This window comes from Triturus cristatus, chromosome 3_2, assembly GCF_964204655.1.
Source record: "Triturus cristatus chromosome 3_2, aTriCri1.1, whole genome shotgun sequence".
Classification (NCBI taxonomy): Eukaryota; Metazoa; Chordata; class Amphibia; order Caudata; family Salamandridae; genus Triturus; species Triturus cristatus.
Window position 1 is genome coordinate 793,256,697 of NC_140584.1, and position 18,247 is coordinate 793,274,943.

The following is an 18,247-nucleotide window of genomic DNA, read 5'->3' on the forward strand; positions in this document are numbered from 1 at the left end:
TACAGCTGAATGCTAACAAAACCGAGGTTCTGCTAGTAGGGAAGAACGCTAGCCTCTGGAGTGAGAGTTGGTGGCCGAGTGTCCTGGGCAGTGCTCCTAATCCCAAGCCTGTGGTTAAGAATTTGGGGGTTTGGATGGACTCCTCCCTCACTTTCCAAGACCATACAAAAATAGTTGCCGGTACTTGCTTTGGACTCCTACGGGGTCTTAAGCCTCTTCTGTTATGTTATGTTATGTTATGTTAAAAGGCATTTATACAGCGCATGTTCACCATCGGTTTCTTGGCGCTAAGTGGAGTCAAACAGTTGCATAACGAAAATAAAGAAAAGGGAAGTTTTAATTATGATCTTGAATGAACAGCCAGGTCTTAAGGGCGGACCTGAACTGAGTGTAAGAAGAGGATAGATGAAGGTAAGGAGGAAGAGAGTTCCAAAGCTGAGGCGCCAGGAATGAAAAACAAAGACCACCGTGTTTTTTACGCTTAAACGGACAGGGCATAAGAAGATTCATCTTCGAAGAGCGCAGTACACGAGAAGGGGTATAACGTGACAATCTAGACATAATGAAAGCCGGGCCGTGGTCCAAGAGAGCTTTAAAGACGGTGCATCCTAGTTTAAAGAGGCAACATTGGAATACGGGGAGCCAATGAAGATCTTTCAGTAAGGGTTTCACATGGTGAGATTTAGATTGACCATATACAAGTCTAGCGGCTTGGTTCTGTACCAATTGGAGTCGATGTAATTGGTAAGCGGGAATGCCAGCGTAAAGGGAATTAGCGTAATCAATACGCGACATCACCAGTGCAAGAACAGCTTGAATCCGAGCCTCAAAGGTCAGAAATCTGGTTATTTTGCTAATTCTTCGAAGATGGAAGAAACAGGCAGATACCACAGAGTTAATCTGCGCTTTCATCGAGAGATCGCTACTAATTACAATACCCAGACTTTTAACCGACTTCGCAAGGGATGGAGGGCATCCCAGGGACTGAGGCCAAAAGTTGGAATTCCAGGGATTCCCTGAGCCACGCGTAAGGATCAGCTCGGTTTTATCTGGGTTTAGCTTGAGCTGGCTGGCACTCATCCAATTGCTAATAAATACCATGATAGATTGAAAGTTTTCAATAGAGGAGGGAGAGGAGTCAATGTGGAAAACGAATTGAAGATCATCGGCATAGTTAAAAACAATCACCTCTCTCTTTTGGAGGGCCGAAATTAAAGGAAGGATGTATAGATTAAAAAGAAGAGGAGATAGTGCAGAGCCCTGAGGGACACCGCACGTCAATCTCTTTTTCTGAGCCAAAAAACTGGCCAGACGAACCGCTTGAAAGCGGTCACAGAGAAATGAGGAGATCCAGTCCAACGGGGTACCCCGGATCCCGGCGCTCTCGACCCGATCAACCAAAAGATCATGGTCGACCGTGTCGAAAGCAGCCGAAAGATCTAGGAGTACCAGGGCTTGTGTGGAACTCAAGTCGGCCCCTCTACGAAGTTCATCAAGAACTGCCAAAATAACAGACTCCGTAGAGTGTTTGGGTCTGAACCCCGCTTGATTGGGGTCTAAATAAAATGACTGCTCAACAAAAGTGCTGAGACAGTCAGCCACATGGGTTTCCAAAATATTTCCCAAGAAAGGCAGCAGTGAAATAGGGCGAAAATTGCTGAGAGTGGAGGGATCAGAGCCTGTTTTTTTTAGAATAGGGACCACTTTAGCACATTTAAAAAGATTGGGAACAATACCCCAAGAGAGGGAATTGTTGAGGAGAGTCATAGGGGGGAAACATCGTTTACAACGCGGGGATTACATCGCGATGCCATTACATCGCGGTTTTTACAACGCAAGTCGTTACAACGACTTGCGCTAGATGGCGCTCTAGGACAAGGAATAGTATAATTTACTATCCAACACCTTCCCTACTGTACGTAGACTGGAGTTGGAATAGTAAATTATAATACTCCTAAGTCCAGCGCCCTCCAACGCAAGTCGTTGTAACGACTTGCGTTGTCAAAACCGCGATGTAATGTACCACGATGTTAATGTATGCGTTGTAACGTCATACATCCGTCATAGGGGGCACATGACAGGAGAGAAAAACTTCTCGAAGAATGGAGGGAGGGCAACTATCTGAGGGAGATCCTGACTTAACCCTATTGAGTAAAGAGAAAAAGGCTTCTTGCGTAATAAGAGGAAAGCAGTCCAAGCAATAAGGGTTGGTGTTAGGGCCAGAAAAGGCCACAGAAGCAGGAGGCTGACAGATGCTTGATTTGATGTTAACAATTTTCTCAATAAAATAATCATTGAGTGAATCGCATAGGGATTGAGAATAGGGGTGGGCGGAATTTGCGTAATCGCGTTACGCAAATCTCCGCGACACGGTAAAAAATCTCCGCGAACACGCAGAAATTCCGCGAACACGCGGAATTGCTTGTTCGCGATACTTTTTTCCTGTTTGCGATCGCTGTTTGCCTGCTCGGGGTGAAATATCTCGCGAACACGCATATTGAGAACGCGAACAAGCGAAAAATTTCGCGAAGTCGCGGAACGCAGATTCTTGGGCAATTTCGCGTTCTCCGCGGAACGCGAAATTACCCAAATTCCGCAAATTCCGCGAACGCAACGGAATTTACCACCCAGGCCTAATTGAGAAGGAGTGGGTTTGACAACAACACGATCAGGTTTGACAAGTTCATCCACTATAGAAAAAATGTCTTTGGATCTGTTAGTGGATGCCAAGATTTTGGAAGAAAATTATTCAGATTATGTTTTGATGATAGCGTTTATAGTCTTTGAGTGCGGCAGTAAATATGCGCTGCTTGTGGGGACAGTAATCCTGTCTCCACTTCCGCTCAGTTTGACGCAGAGCCAGTTTCATGGACTTCAACTTGTCCGAGAACCAGCGCTGCGCTTCATGAGCTCTTTTATTTTTGATAGTGCAAAGCGGGGCAATACTGTCTCTAGCAGATTCTAACCAGGTATTGATATTTTCTGCCTGGGAGTGAAGGTAAGACACTGTGCTAAGAGGTTGAGATGCGATTAACATAGAACTGTATTCTTTAATGTTAGCCTGACTCCAATTTCTGGCCAAGAAAGAGACTGTAGGGGAAGGTTTGAAAGCAGGGAAACTGAGGATAGAAAATGTGATAAACGAATGATCTGACCAGGAAAAAGGGAGAGATACTTAGATCGCCTAATTCTAGATTAGAAGTCCATACCTGATCTAAAGTATTACCCTTAACGTGAGTAGGGACTTTAATATGCTGAGAAAGGTTAATTCCTGTCAACAAGTCTGTAAACTCACGTGAATGAAGGCCTTCTTGTGCACTGTTGGGCCAGTAGTTAAAGTCACCAACAATCAATACACTCGCATAATTAATGGTTAGGTCAGCAATGACTTCACTCACTGATTGCGCAAAGGTAGGCATAGATTCCGGAGGCCGATAGAATACAGCACAGACAAAAGAGGAATAATCAGATTCAAATTTAAACAAAAGATGATCAACTAATGGTATACGCTGGGTGAGAAAGAAATACATTTGTGTTTATGAGAAATTATGGCTGCCACACCCCCTCCAGTTCTATTCTCCAACCTATTGGATTGGAGAATGTAATAGTTGTCTGGGAGAGCGGCTAAAATATCAGGGCTGGATTCTTCCGTCAACCAAGTTTCAGATAGAAGGAGGATATCCGGTTTATTGGACTCCAAGAAATAAAATATCTCAAGTTAGTGTTTCACCATAGATTGAGTGTTGAGATAGCAGATAAAAAGCTGCTCCTGTCCCGAAAGTAAGGTACAGGAAAAGGGGATGGGAAATGCGTTAGACGTACTAGGAATATTCAAAACAGGGGAAATAAAGGGTAATGTACAATCAGCGCAAATAGTACTAGAAATCTCCAGAGAGTCTAACCGTTGTTGAATATAAGGGTCCAAAGCCCAGTTTCCCCAAAGGGATCTAAGGTTAGAGGAGGAATAAACCCGTAGGTGTGCAGAGTTTTGGGCCCCAGGCCCCGGTCGGCCGTGGACGGGCGCATACGGGCTTGCCTTTAGCGCGCCTTCGGTGCGCTGGCGGCGCGCCCGCTGCGCGCATCCGCTGCACGCTCGCCCTTCCATTAGCAATTTATAGTTCCCCACCCGGAAATGTAGGCTTTCCCCAGCTGAGCGCGAGCCACCACCAAGATGGCGCTGCCCAGCGAGAGCCCTGAAGCAATCACGACCTGAAGGCAACCCTCTCCGCGCGATCGGAATGACCGTGGCGGAACGGAGGGTGCGAACAGAACTAATGTAGCAGGTAAAAACAGTTTTACATTTATACACAAGATAAAATAGCTTTTTAAAAGTTATGATGCAAAGAAAACGAAATTAGCAGCACAGTTAGCAGCAAGGAGCAAAAGGCATTTAAAATGGTTAGCGTGTTTCAAAGGAAAGGCAGCGTTTTAGCAGCTGACCGTCCGCTGCGCGCTCGCCCTTCCATTAGCAATTTATAGTTCCCCACCCGAAAATGAAGGCTTTCCCCAGCTGAGCGCGAGCCACCACCAAGATGGCGCCGCCCAGAGAGAGCCCTGAAGCAATCACGACATGAAGGCAACCCTCTCCGCGCAATCGGAATGACCGTGGCGGAACGGAGGGTGCGAACAGAACTAATGTGGCAGGTAAAAACTGTTTTACATTTATACACAAGATAAAATAGCTTTTCAAAAGTTATGATGCAAAGAAAACGAAATTAGCAGCAAAGTTAGCAGCAAGGAGCAAAAGGCATTTAAAATTGTTAGCGTGTTTCAAAGGAAAGGCAGCGTTTTAGTAGCTGACCGTCCTTCTAAAGTTTTTTGATCCCCCAACACGCCAGCTGATTGTCCAGTCAGCCATTTTGTCTCGACTAGACTATGCTAGTTCTCTATTATTAGGTGCTAACCAAGCACTCGGCTTGGTTAGCAAGCCGAGTGCTTGGAGTGCACTCGGCTGCAGCGTGTTCAAAATGCCGCCGCTAGAGCCTTATTAGGGCTCCCGCGGTTCTGTTCCCCTGCCAGTGCTATTCGTAGACTTCACTGGCTTCCCATGATAGAGCACATTCAATTTAAGATGCTGTGTCTTTCTTTTAAGATTCTGAAGCTGGCTACTCCTAATCTTCTTAGTAGCTTGCTCATCCCGTAAGTTCCTGCGCGTCAGCTGCGCTTCTTGGGGCAGCATTTGGTTACTGTCCCCCGCATTAAACACCTTCGCGCGGGGGGGGGGGCGGTCTTTTCACTGCTTGGCAGCTAAGCTATGGAACTCCCTGCCTGTTCAGATTCGTAGGATGACCTGTTTGTCCGGCTTTAGGAAGGCGATTAAAACTTTTTTTTTCCCATATTTAGCTTTTTTTCTTTTCTTGTTATCTTACTTCTTTTTGCCGCTCCTCTGTTTTAGGGTTTGGATCCGTTCTCTGATGCTGCAGCGCCGGGACGCCCCTTTGCTGGGGCAGCTGTGCGCTTTATAAATCCGAATAACATAACATAACATAAGCTGAGACAATGCAATAAACATAAAATCAAGAAGAGACCAAACACCATAAAGTCCAGAGATGTAGGCAGTGGGATGAGTGACATGTCGTCTATGAGAAATCTGGGTCAGAAAATACCAGAGCAGTCAGAAGGTACAAGCCTCAATTGTAATAACTGGGGGCTTTTGCTGCTCCTTCGGCCCCCAACCTGCAGATCTCCAAAGTGGTAACTAAGTATTCTTGTTAGCATTTCAACTCTCCTAGTAGTGAAGCAGAGTAGGTAAGGCTTAATCAGGAAGGTGCTGTGGCTTAGAGACCCAGAACTCATCAATGTAAACACACTTAATAAATTCCTGCCCAGTCAGTGCTTTCGTTTTAAAAAAGAAAAAGTACTTAATTGCACTCAAAAGTAAATAATGCACACAAACTAACAAATAGGTGCAGGCTGGTGGCAGGAAATGACACTCTACAGGGAGCGCACACCAAGAAAACGTCCCAATGGTCGTGTAATACTATAAAATGAGGCACCCTTGACAGTTTGTGCAAAAGCATGCCCTAACCCCTACAAATGCAACATCCCCATATATTCGTAAGCAACCATGTTATGTGCCTCAAAGTCAGGTATGCTGGCTATGTCAAAGGAGCTACCATATAAGAAACTAGACCAGCATAAACCTCTCAATTTCAAGAAAACATTTCAACAATATGAAAACCTCTCAAGATCGTACCAGAAATATGCACTGATTTTAACTTTCATTGATAACAGGGTGTTCTTGCAACAGGAAGCAATAGAAACAGTCAACATTTCATTGAGCCCTTATTTCCAGAAAGGTCCCCGCATGCCTGAGCCTCTAGGCCTAAAGCCCCAGTTACGCGGATGACCTCCAGCTCATCTTTGATCTATCCCCTTCTTCTCTCTCGGTCTCTAATTTCCAGTCAACTATGACATTTATCAGGGACTGGATGAACCACAACCATCTTAAACTGAACCCGGACAAAACCGAGCTGGTTCTCACTGGTGGTTCTTCCAGCCCCTGGAACTCTCTTTTCTGGCCCCCCGCTCTTGGCCCGGCACCATCCCTCTCTACCACTGTCAAAACACTGGGTGTCAAAATCAATAATCAGCTCACTCTTCACTCACAAATCAGCTCTGTGGTTTCCTCCTGTTTCCTCACTCTCCGAACTATCCGCTCTGTCTCCCGTTTCTTCTCCCCCCAGGCACTAAAGATCATCATAGCTGCCCTGGTAATCTCGCGTTTGGACTACGCCAACGCCCTCTATCATGGCATTCCAGCGTACAGCCTGCGCAGACTCCAAACCATCCAGAACCAGGCGGCTCGGTTGGTATACGGTCTTCCACGCTACCATCACTCCACTCCCCTTCTAAAGGAGCTTCATTGGCTCCCCGTGAAACAACGCTCCCTCTTTAAGATCGGATGCATGGTCTTTCAGGCCCGTCAGGGCACTGCCCCCGCTTTCATCTCCTCACTAGTCAAACCTTATGTCCCCGCAAGAGATCTCCGGTCTTCCTCCAAGTCTCTTCTCCAGATTCCCCGCTTCTCACGCAAAAAGTGGGGCGGGTCTAACTTCTCATTTCTGGCCCCCACTCTCTGGAACTCATTTCCAGACCATCTCCGCTCCGCATCCCACTACCTCTCCTTCCGTAGAGATCTGAAAACCTTCCTCTTCTGCCAGGCTTTCCCCGCCTAAACTTATCTCATTCTTTTCCTGGTCTTTCTCCCTCAGTTACTCAACCCCCAGCGCCAAGAAACCGCAAGGTGTACGCCGCGCTCTACAAATGTTTTAAATTAGAAATTAGAAATTAAGACCGCATGGGAGTCCTAAAGCCACAGCAATCTCGACCAGATTCCACCAACCTAGCACTCTTTCATTTGTGTTGGCAAGTGAGTCTCCTTTCATCCTCCTGTCTGTTACAGCTCCCGCGCACCTGCCCCAGCATGGGAGCAAGATGGGAGGCAAACTGTCCCCCAGTATAGGCCCGGGGAAGCCCTCTGCTCCTCGGGCCACCTCAGGTAGATTCGGGCACTTCCCAAGGGCTAGCACTGGATGGCCACTTGGCCACCACCACCAGGGGACAAATTTGTAAAATTCAATGTGGTGGCCTCCCAGTTTCAGCTCAACTATAGCAAAATGAGGGGGAGGTTGGTGTTTTCTGCCCAGGGGCGCGCTCTTTGGTCACCTGGAGTATAGTTTGAGGACCTCTGGCCTCTAAAATGATGTGTTTCTTTTGGGTTTATTAAGGTTGTAGAGAACTCTGGGAATCTGCCCATCCTGGTAATCTTCTGACACGGATCTTCTGGCAGCAGCCTTTAAGGAAGACTACACTCAGGGCTTCAAGTGGGATGAAAAAACTGGAGGGTCTCTCAAAGGGGCATGGTCGGTGTAATTAAGAGCGTGGCTTAAAAACACTTAAGCTAAAAATCTGAGCTTAGCATAGTGTCCCGCCCGACAGGTATTTTGCTGCTTCTGTTATTTCATCCAAATATGTAATACAACAATAATACACTACAGAGCACAGCATCTAGGTAGTTTCAGACTGACTATGTTGTCCGTTAAATTTAATTTCAATAAAACACCAAGGAAAACGGAATGGACAGAATGATATAGTCCAAACGTGAATACAAAATTAAACAAATTCTTGATATTGTTGACACATATTCGGAGCTTGGATGCAGACAGCCGACACGTGTTTCGTCGTGTAGATGACTTTCTCAAGGCTTAAACCTTGACTGTTTTTTGTTTAACTTTGTTTTTATTATTTTTCAAAAAATTTGCAATTTACAGTGCATTTTCTATTTTGCCATTGTGTATAATACAGTTCAGACCATGGCTTCACAGAGACAGAGCCCTTATTGATAAATGACATTCTGGACAGTTACATCTGTTGTAGTCTGTCTGTTTCATTTACAAATCTAGCAACATATCTTACTGTGAAGAAACTTACATATTGCTTGTATAATAACATAACATGGAACGTTATACCCTACACCTGAAACATTTACAGTAGAATTATACATTTCCTCCTGTGCCGCACCCGTGACTCCCCTTTCGATCACATGCTAGACCTAGCATATCGTCGTATCTGTGGATTGCGTTGGCCCAGTCTCCCATTCCATGCAATGTGTATTAACTATAGCTCGGATGGCATACACTGTTGTTATGTGGGGGAGAAGTATGTGCATGGGAGGAAGGGCAGAGAAGACATGCATGAACACGCGCAGAGCAGTGGGACGAGGCGACGAAGACCACCTCCATTCCCCATACAATGAGCCATCCGCACTCTCATGCCCATCGACAGCCGTTGTGTACCCGGCGTCGAATGTGGGCGATCGCACCAGGCTTTGCGAAAGTCTGAGAGAATCACGTCCCTTGCCGCAGCTATCGGTTGTTTACGCAGCCCTCTGGTGCCTTCCCGCTGAAGAGCAGCACCTTCCGCCTGCGCCCAGTATAGCATGGACTGGTACCAGGCTTAGGCCACTGGGGGGGTAGGCGACTCCCATCGGCGAGTGAGCAGACATTTGGTGACTATGAGTCCCATATCTATGTACCTGGAAGTCACCTTGTGTCGTTTGGATCTAGGGTATAGTCCCAAGATGCACTGCTCCCACGTCCTGTGGCAAGTCAGAGTTCTCGGCTAATTCTGCAAACGGGAGGAGCAGCCCATCAGTATATAAATCAGCCAGCGTCTGTACCCCGGCTTCTTCCCAGTGAGCAAGCTCGGCGCCGGATATTGCCCGGAGCCTTCTAGGGTACCTAATATCGGGAGTGATGGCGCGTACGTTATGACGCCACGTAATGTAAAGACTGCGCCATTAACATTGGTACGCCACCCCCACCAGGAGCTGTGTAGGTGGACTGCCCGTTCGGCCCGGATGGAACAGGGTCACAATCTGGGTATGCGTGAGCTCAGGCTCCTGCGTTGCTGTGTCGCCAGATGGGGCGCCCCAATCCAACGCGCCACCCATTGGGCTGTGCAGCCAAGTACTATTGTTCCATGTCTGGCAATGAGAGACCTCCCTGGCTGGTCGGCTGGTACATTTTGGTTAGTTCCACTCTGCTCCCTGTCCCGTGCCGTATGAATTGCCGCATGTCTGATTACAGAGACTTAAAGAACGGAGGTCTGAGGTGCAATGGCAAATTTGTGAAGTAGTAAATCAGGCGCGGCAGCGCCACCATTTTTAACAATGCGATTCTCCCATGACCACCAGCGGCAAAGTAGACCAAAATGACATCTGTGCTCTAAGCGCTGTACCAGCTCGGGTCAGGTTTCCATCAAGGTGGTCCCGTGAGCTCCTATAGATCAGGATCCCCAGGAATCTAAACGCCTCAGTCTGCCAGTGGACCCCCCCTGCCACTGATGATCAGGTGCGGATCATGGGTAGAGTCTGCGAATGGATATAAGCAGCACTTATCCCAATTCACCCTCAATCCTGACACTGCTGCAAATTCAAGGAGCGTTGTCTCAATCGCTCGATGTGTTTTGCCTACATCTTTGAGATAGATCAGCAGTTCGTCCGCATATAAGGAGACCGCATGTATACCGTCCCCAAGTGGTATTACCCAATCATCCTGCGTAGAACGGAGTGCCTCGGCCAATGGTTCAATGGCAAGCATGAATAACAATGGCAAAAGCGGACATCCCTGCCTCGTACCCCCTTCCACGGGAACACTACCCGATACATACGGGCCTGTCTTGACTCTGGCCGTGGGGCACGTGTAAAGCAACTTGACTAGGCTCAAGAATGCATCTCCCACGCCATAACGTTGCAGTGCTGCAACTGAAACTCGCATTCTATGGTGTCAAAAGCCTTCTCGAGGTCTAACACCAGACACCCAGTTTGCAGCCAGTCATGCCCTGAATAAAGCGCCACGCAAAAGAATCGACGCAGGTTTAACGATGTACTGTATGCTGGCACGAAACCATTCTGGTCCACATGTACCAGCTGCGGCACCAAGGGGGCCAACCTGCCTGCCAGTATTTTAGTGAGTATCTTATAGTCTGAGTTGAGTAGTGCTAACGGGCGATAGGACCCCATGAGTTCCGCATTCCTGTGCGGCTTGGGCAGAGACACCAGCAGGGACTCACGAAGCGTGACCGGGAAAATGCCTACCTCCTGCGCGTTTTTGCATACTGCGAGGAGATGCGGCACCAGGGCCTGTTGATAGGCCTTATAATACTCAGCCAGGTAGCCGTCTGGCCCGGGGGCCTTTCTGGTAGCTAATGGCCAGATGGCCATTCGCACTTCCTCCAGCGTGAGCGGTTCGCTTAACTCGTCGCACTGGTCTGCTGTGACCTGCCGCAGGGGCAAAGGGGCTAGGAACACATCTATGTCTGTTGGCGTTGCGCAGTTGTCGATTGGTATATTCTCGTGTAATGATCGGTGAATGCGCTATGTATGTCATGCTGTGCAGTGAGCACCTCTCCCTTCACAGATCGAATTCTCATTATGGGTGTCTGCGTGGTCTCCTGCCGAATCATGCGCGCCATCATCCTATCCGCCGCTGCATGCGTGCGCGCAGCATGTGATTCATAAGTCAAGCAGTGCAGCCGCTCCATCACCTCAACGTGTTTATTTCGCTGCGCATCTAAGTCCTGCTGCACCCCAACGCCCCACCCCAGGTCAGCCTCCAGCCGTGTTAAAGTGTCCTCAATGATCTTTACCTCTACATCCAGCTGACTCCTAACGCTCCAACACAACCCCATGCTGTGGCCTCTCACCACGGCCTTGCCCGCGTCCCACAGTGCGCCCACATCAGCAACGGACCCCCCATTATGTTCGAAATATGTTTCTAGCGCTGCGTGAACTGCCTCTCGGAATGGCGGGTCTTCCAGTGCCAGGAGTTGAAGTCGCCACAGATGAGGGATTGGTCCCCCTGCCTCACCCTGCAGTGTCAGTACATGCGGGTTATGGTCCGAGTGTGTCTTGCCCAGGTATGCTGCCTTGGTGCACTGTGGAAGCAGCGAGGCGCTTGCAGCGAAACAATCAATGCGAACATGTAACCTATGTGGGTGCGAGAAGTGTGAATATTTATGTGTCTGTGAGTGGAGAGCCCTCCATACGTCCGTCAGTCCCCAACTATGCAACCATTCCCCCAGCAGTCTGGCTTTCATTGTCGCAACAGTCTGTGTTAGTGGCGGAAATGACTTATCTAGTGTCGTGTCCAGAACCGCATTAAAATCCCCTCCCAGGAGCCAGGGAATATGACACCAGCGCGATAATAGGCCAGTCAGCGACTGCCAGAAGGGGCCCTGGTCCGTGTTCAGAGCATAAATGGAGCCCAGTATTACCTGTGTTCCATTCAACCGTCCTTTGACAAATACATACCTGCCATGAAGGTCTATGTCAGTGTCAGATATGAAATGGGTACCCAGGCGTACCCATACCAGGGCTCCCCTGGCATATGTTGAGTAGCCGGTGGCAAAAATCTGCCCCTCCACCTCTGCTATAGCCTACAAATCTCCGGTTGCGAAATATGTGTTTCCTGGAGGAGCGCCACATGCACGGCATGGCGCTTTAGATACGTATATACGAGCCATATCTACGGGCCGGTGTGTGGAGCCCCCTAACATTCCAGGTGACTACATTTGTGAGAGACATAGGGTGTGTTGATGGTGGTTCAATTTACGCGGGTCAGCGGCAGGAGCATAGGGGCGACCCAGGCAGGCTCTAGTCAGTACTGAGTGCGGTCGTATAGACCAGAGGTGTAGGTATTTAAAAACTCGAACACTGGGTAGGAAAGGAACCCTAGTCAGGTTTAACTGGGAGATAGCACATAAGCAACATATACCCGTCCAAACTAAGTAGAACGCCATGAGGCAACACACGGCTAGATACGCCACTTAGGTCTTACTGAAAGGTGGGGTGAGCTAAAGCAAGTCGTGAAGAGAGTGCATGTTGGGAGATCCGCTCTGTGTTTGCAGATGCGTGCGTAACCTTACTACGTACATCGTGCCACAATAGGTAGCCGTCTGTTATGTCACCCAACCTGCTAAGGCCCACCCAGTCGTTGCGCTCCAGCCAATGGCACAAGACTATCACCTCCTAAATCATATACGTGTTGCAAATGTCACATTAGTATTTAGCTTCTCTAACTGATACTTGCGTGCCATGGAACTGCACAACAATGTTACATCAAATCGTCTGCAGTCTGCAGTCTGTGGCATTACCGTTGGAAGCGGCTGTGAATCTTCATGTATCGGCCACCCAGCTTGCGAGCTGTCTTCGCTGGGCGATTGCTCAAATGAGGCATCAGTGTCCCTGTTACTCCGATGGTCACCCATGTCTGCCACTGCCTGCAGTGCGTCTCTCCTCTCACAGAGTACTTGTTCACGATCGGGATCCGCCACCGACTGCACCAACGCTCCTGTCGGCCGCAGACCACGCCTGGCCCACCGACCTCTATGAGTACCCATCCGTGGGCCCGCACCCCTGTGTCTCTGGCACGGCAAAGTGTGGTGACCTTTGGATTCAAGCCATTCCCATGCGTCTTCCGCCGCGTCGAAGAAGTGCGTGGAGCAATCCGCTACTACTCGCAGTCTAGCTGGGAAAATGAGAGAATATTTGAGGTTAAGCTCCCTCATTCGTCGCTTGACGGTGAGGAAGGTATTCTGCTGCCGCTGCACACCTAGCGCATAGTCCGGGAATTAGAGGACTTGCGAGTTATTCACTTTGATGGCCTCGCGGAGTACCACATCTCTATCCTTAAAATTCATGAGGCGAACCAGGAAAGGAAACGGTCAAGCACCTGGCAACGGCTTGCGCACCGGCACCCTGTATGCCCTTTCCACCACGAAAAAGGGCGAGAGCACACCCTCAGGCAGCAGCGACTTCAGCCAGTGCTCACCATATGCAACTGCATCGGCACCTTCCGTGCCCTCCGGCAGGTCCACCACGTGCACGTTATTTCGCCGTGAGCGACCTACTGCATCTTCCATTCTGCGCTCCAGTGAGTGAAGTCTGGCTGTGAGGTCACGTACTTCTGTGGACACTGCCTTGGCCACCGGTGATATCTCTTTCACCTCTTTCTCCAGTTGGTGGACCTTGTTAGTAAGTTACTGTGATCGGCGTGTAAGAGCGTGAAGTCCAATGTAACTTTATCAATGCGCCCTTCCAGAGACGTGCGGGTTTGAGTCAGTGCCTCACCGATCTTCATTACGGCCTGTAGTACTGAGTCTTAGACTCCAAGCTTGCAGTTCTGGAGACATCCGTCGACTCAGTCCCTTGATCCGACTGGGTGGGGCCTGATGTCGAGTGCATGGGTGCCACCCCTGCCCATGTGGGTTGCCTGCCCATCCCAGAGTGAGTGCAAGTCCTCTGACACACGACAGATGCGGTAATGTTTTCTGCGTCACTCCCTCCTGCACACGCCAAGGTGACCAAGCCCGCGTGGTCCGGCGAGCAGCCACGTGCCCCAGTTGCTACCAGATCACCGAGTTAGCTCAGACTGTGTTGCAAGCCTGCCTATCCCTTAAGCCAGTCCAGGGCAAGCAAGCTGGTCTCGGACGTTGAAACACATTTGCCGCGGGCCCGCCTGCTTGCAGTGCTCGGGCCTCTGACAGTGCACCAAGCGTTCTGCTCTCGATGAATGAACACCCACTTGGCGTCAAAGTGTTGTGGCAGCGAGTTAACTCGCGGCAGGGGTCCATGCTGTTCAATACTGTTAGACTTGGGGGTCTCTAGTTGGCACAGGTATGCACTTGTGACGAATAGGGACCCTCGCCTCTAGTCAGGTGAAAGGGGTACACTCCTAAAATAACCCCTGCTCACCCCCTTGGTAGCTTGGCATGAGCAGACAGGCTTATCTCAGAGGCAGTGTGTAACGCATTTGTGAACACATACAGTGATCAAGTGACAACACTACAGATGGATACCACACAGGTTTTATATAAAAAATAAGTATTCTTTATATAGATTTACCACAAGACCATAAACGACAAAAATCCACAATACTGATACTTTAGATGGTAGAATTTAGCTTAGTTCTCTTTAGTTCTTAAATGCGACACTTTAAGTCAATGTACCTTTTAGATGCGACACGCAGGACAACAAAAGTGTTGCAACAATGTTGATGCGATAAGAGTTTTGGTGCAAAGAAATAAAGACGTGAAGATCTTCCAGATGCAGCACGCTTCTCCGATGTTTAGCGAGAAGGCTCAATTTGCTGCGTCAGCTGCAGCGACGACACACTTTACGCGATGCAACGACAGCGGCTCTGGCGGCGACACTCTTCTCCGACGTTGCGAGACGCTTCTGCTCGATGCGACAGCTTGCAGCGGCGACACACTTTACGCGATGCGACGACAACAGCTCCAATGGCGGCACGCTTCTCCGTGGATGCGAGGCGCTTTTCTTGATGCGGTGCAATGCGACAACTACGGTGGCTGCGATGGCGACACACTTCTTCCTCGATGCAAAACTCTTCTCTTGATGCGGTGCAATGCGTCAGCTACCATGGCTGCGATGGTGACACGCTTCTTCGGCTTTGCGAGACACTTTTTCTATGATTCGAGATGCATCCGCTCGATGCGACAGCTGCAGCGGCGACACACTTTACGCGATGCGATGACAACAGCTCCGACGGCGGCACGCTTCTCTTTCTTGAGTCGCGCTTCCAGCTCCTGGCAACACGCACTCCCTCAGAAGGCCCAAAACAGCAGCAGGCACTTCCAAAGAATTCTGGGGAGCTGGGGGGTGAGTCTGTTGTTCCTGAGACTTCAGCAGGAGGCAAGCTCTTTTCCAAGCCCTTGGAGATCCTTCACAAGTTGAGCAAAAGTACACACAAAGTTCCTTTCTCCTCTCTTTGGCAGTAGGCAACACCTGCAGGCCAATCCCACAGTTTCAGGGATAGTCTCTCCTCAGTTTCTTCTTGGTTCCTCTCCTCAGCAGAGGTTTCTTCTTGTTTTCCCAAAGTGATCTAAAATTCTTGGGATTAGGGTCCCAATACTTATACCCCAAAATCCTTTGTCCTTGTAGTAAGGAATCCCTTACTACAAGGATAGGTTTTTCATTCTCGGACTTTGCCTGAACTGAAACTTGTTTTTTAAATTGAATACGCCTTGTTCTGCTCTGTCGCAACTGAACTCTGCGTTCTCTCTTTTCTTGCATACTAGTTAGTGCTTCGATCAAGGGGGCATGTAGTAAGGAATCCCTTAATACGTACATACATTGTTAAGTTAGCATAACCACGTTAGATGTTAGAAAGCCATCTTGCTGCTTTTGCACACGACACTGCATCTACATGTTATTGTTTAAACGAACTGCTGGCTCGCGCTTTGACTCACGCGAGAGCAATCTGTTGTTACCATCCCGAGCTCTGCGCAGCGACCTTGGTCTGTACACGGTGTAACAAGAACAGTCTGGGTCGTTGGACAATGCATGTTTTCCACTCTGGGTTGATCGACTCACTATTTTAGCCATAACATAAAGCCAGCTGCGAATACCTGAAAGTTGGTGCTTTTAATATTGCAGCCCTCATGTTTAGTAGTCAGACCGAAGACGAGCCTTCCTGCGAGAAGACTCCTGATGCTCCTGTGATGTGATTTCACTAAGCTGATCTTTGAGGTATGGGGTCCCCCCTTCAAGCCTAAGAGACCTTCTATTAGAATAATAATAATATTAGCTTCTTAGTAAAGGGAAGGTGGTAGTATCCACTGTCATTTATAACATGATCACTCCTTTTATATTCTATGGTATTGTAACGATGCTGATGGTTTTAATTATAATCATTTGTCTGCTTGTATTAGCTAAAGTACTGCATCTTAGGACACGTGGTCTATAAAAATAAACTCTTTTTATTTTCACCGTGTCTCTTTTGATTCTTGTTGTGGACTGATGTGAGAATAATATACGAACAGGTATTTCCGATTCCCACCATTCCTGAGTGTATACTGAGTCGCTTGTTCTGGGTTGTCTTTTCATTGGGATCGCCGAGCCAAATCTCGGATAACGAATGGGACACTTATGCTAGCCGGATACTGGGTTCTGGGTTCTGAGGTGAGTTTCTGGTACACCACAAGTCACTGAGGTCCTGGGGTTCTACGCATAGTTCTGTGTATAAGCAGAATCCCTGCAACATCCTCTGAAGGCAGAGGGGCCTTTGACTTGTTCAAACCGGTTCTGGTCAGTCCTGGAGCACTTTGTTTACCTGACTCCTTCTTTCCTTTCAGAGTGCAGGGCAGAGACATCAGACGCACCACAGGAGGTGGAGCCAGCATTGTGGAGGGAAGGCACAGCCCTATTCGGGTCCCAGGTGCTACTCCTCCCACCCATCTAGGTGCAGATCTCTCTATTCCCCACTGGGCAACCTCACTTTGTCTTCTGGAATTCCCCAGCCCTGTCACTCAAACTCCAGATAAGGAATACACAGCCTAGCAGAGGCAGGTTTGAATGGTTAGACAAGAAAATGCCTACTTTCTAAAAGTGACATTTTCAAACACAGAAGGTTAAAACCAACTTCACTAAAAGGTGTATTTTATCATTCTGAGTTCAGGCATACTAAATTCGAATTTCTACCATTTTCCCTGAGTCAGTTAGGATTATAAAATGTAATAACCAAACTGCCTATTCTGGCCTATGGAGAACAGGTAGCCTTGCAATAGTGAAAAACGAAAATGGCTGTAATCCACTATTAGAACATGCCAAACACACCAGGGCATGTCCTACCTTATCCCTGCAATGCACCCTGCCCGTGGGCCTACCATAGGGGTGTCTGATATGAAGAAAAGGGAAGGTTTAGGGACTGGCAAGTGGGTGCACTTGCCCAGTCAGCATGACAGTACCAGACTGCACGCAGGCTCTGCAATGGCAGACCTTAGACACATTTTTACTGTGGGTGGCACAACCAGTGCTGCAAGCCCACCAGCAGTATTTGGATTTACAAGCCCTGGGCACTCCTGGTGCACTGTACTAGGGTCTGACAGGTAAACCAAATCAGCCAATCATGGAATCACTAATCCATACATTAATTTACAATGGGGAGAGCATATGCACTTTAGCACTGATCAGCAGTGGTAAAGTGCACAGTCATAAAACAGAACAACAGGTCAGAAAAGTTCAGGGATGACCCTGCAAAAAGGGCCAAGTCTAACAAATACATTAACCTCTTCGGTGCCCGTGACGAGCTGGACTCGTCATGGGCCGCGGTGGCGCTGTGCCCATGACGAGTCCAGCTCGTCACAAACCCCGCCCGCTAATGTAACGGCCGGCACAGGGCGGGGAAAGGGGCGAGCACCGAAGGGGTTAAACATGACTCACAGGATCGTATTGTCACCTACAGCACACAGACACTGTACTGCCAGTTATATCCAGACAACAATGCTGCTAACTCCTGGAAGGCTTTCAATCTGATTGCTGTGTTTGTGGCGCCACAACTTAGGCCCTCTCAACCGCATTCGGAGTACACAGGGAAAAAAGGGGGAGGGGTGGAGAGGGGAGAGAAGACCCCCGTAGTCTGAGATCGCATGTGTGATACACAGGCAATCCAGAACCCAGCGACTGCAGCTTCGCCTGCTCTCACCGCTCCCACACAAATGCGGCAAAGAGGGGGGGAGGCACAGGCCATGACTTCACCTGTTCCCTCAGTCTATAGCGGCACTCAATGCATACACCGCACTCGGGAACACCTCTGGGAGTCGACCACTGATCTCCGGGGCAGCACCTCACGTCACCACAGTATGCCGCCAGCATCCGATAGGAGGTCGCTTCCCCCGTACCGCGGCTCAGCCCAACCACCGGCAGCGATATTCAACACCTCACTCC

General features: G+C 48.9%; 1 protein-coding gene across 3 annotated transcripts in view; it reads right to left on the reverse strand.

The window, feature by feature from the left end:
• Positions 1-18,247, reverse strand: part of MDH1B (malate dehydrogenase 1B) — a 233,815-nt gene that overhangs the window by 23,671 nt on the left and 191,897 nt on the right. The window lies entirely within an intron of this gene.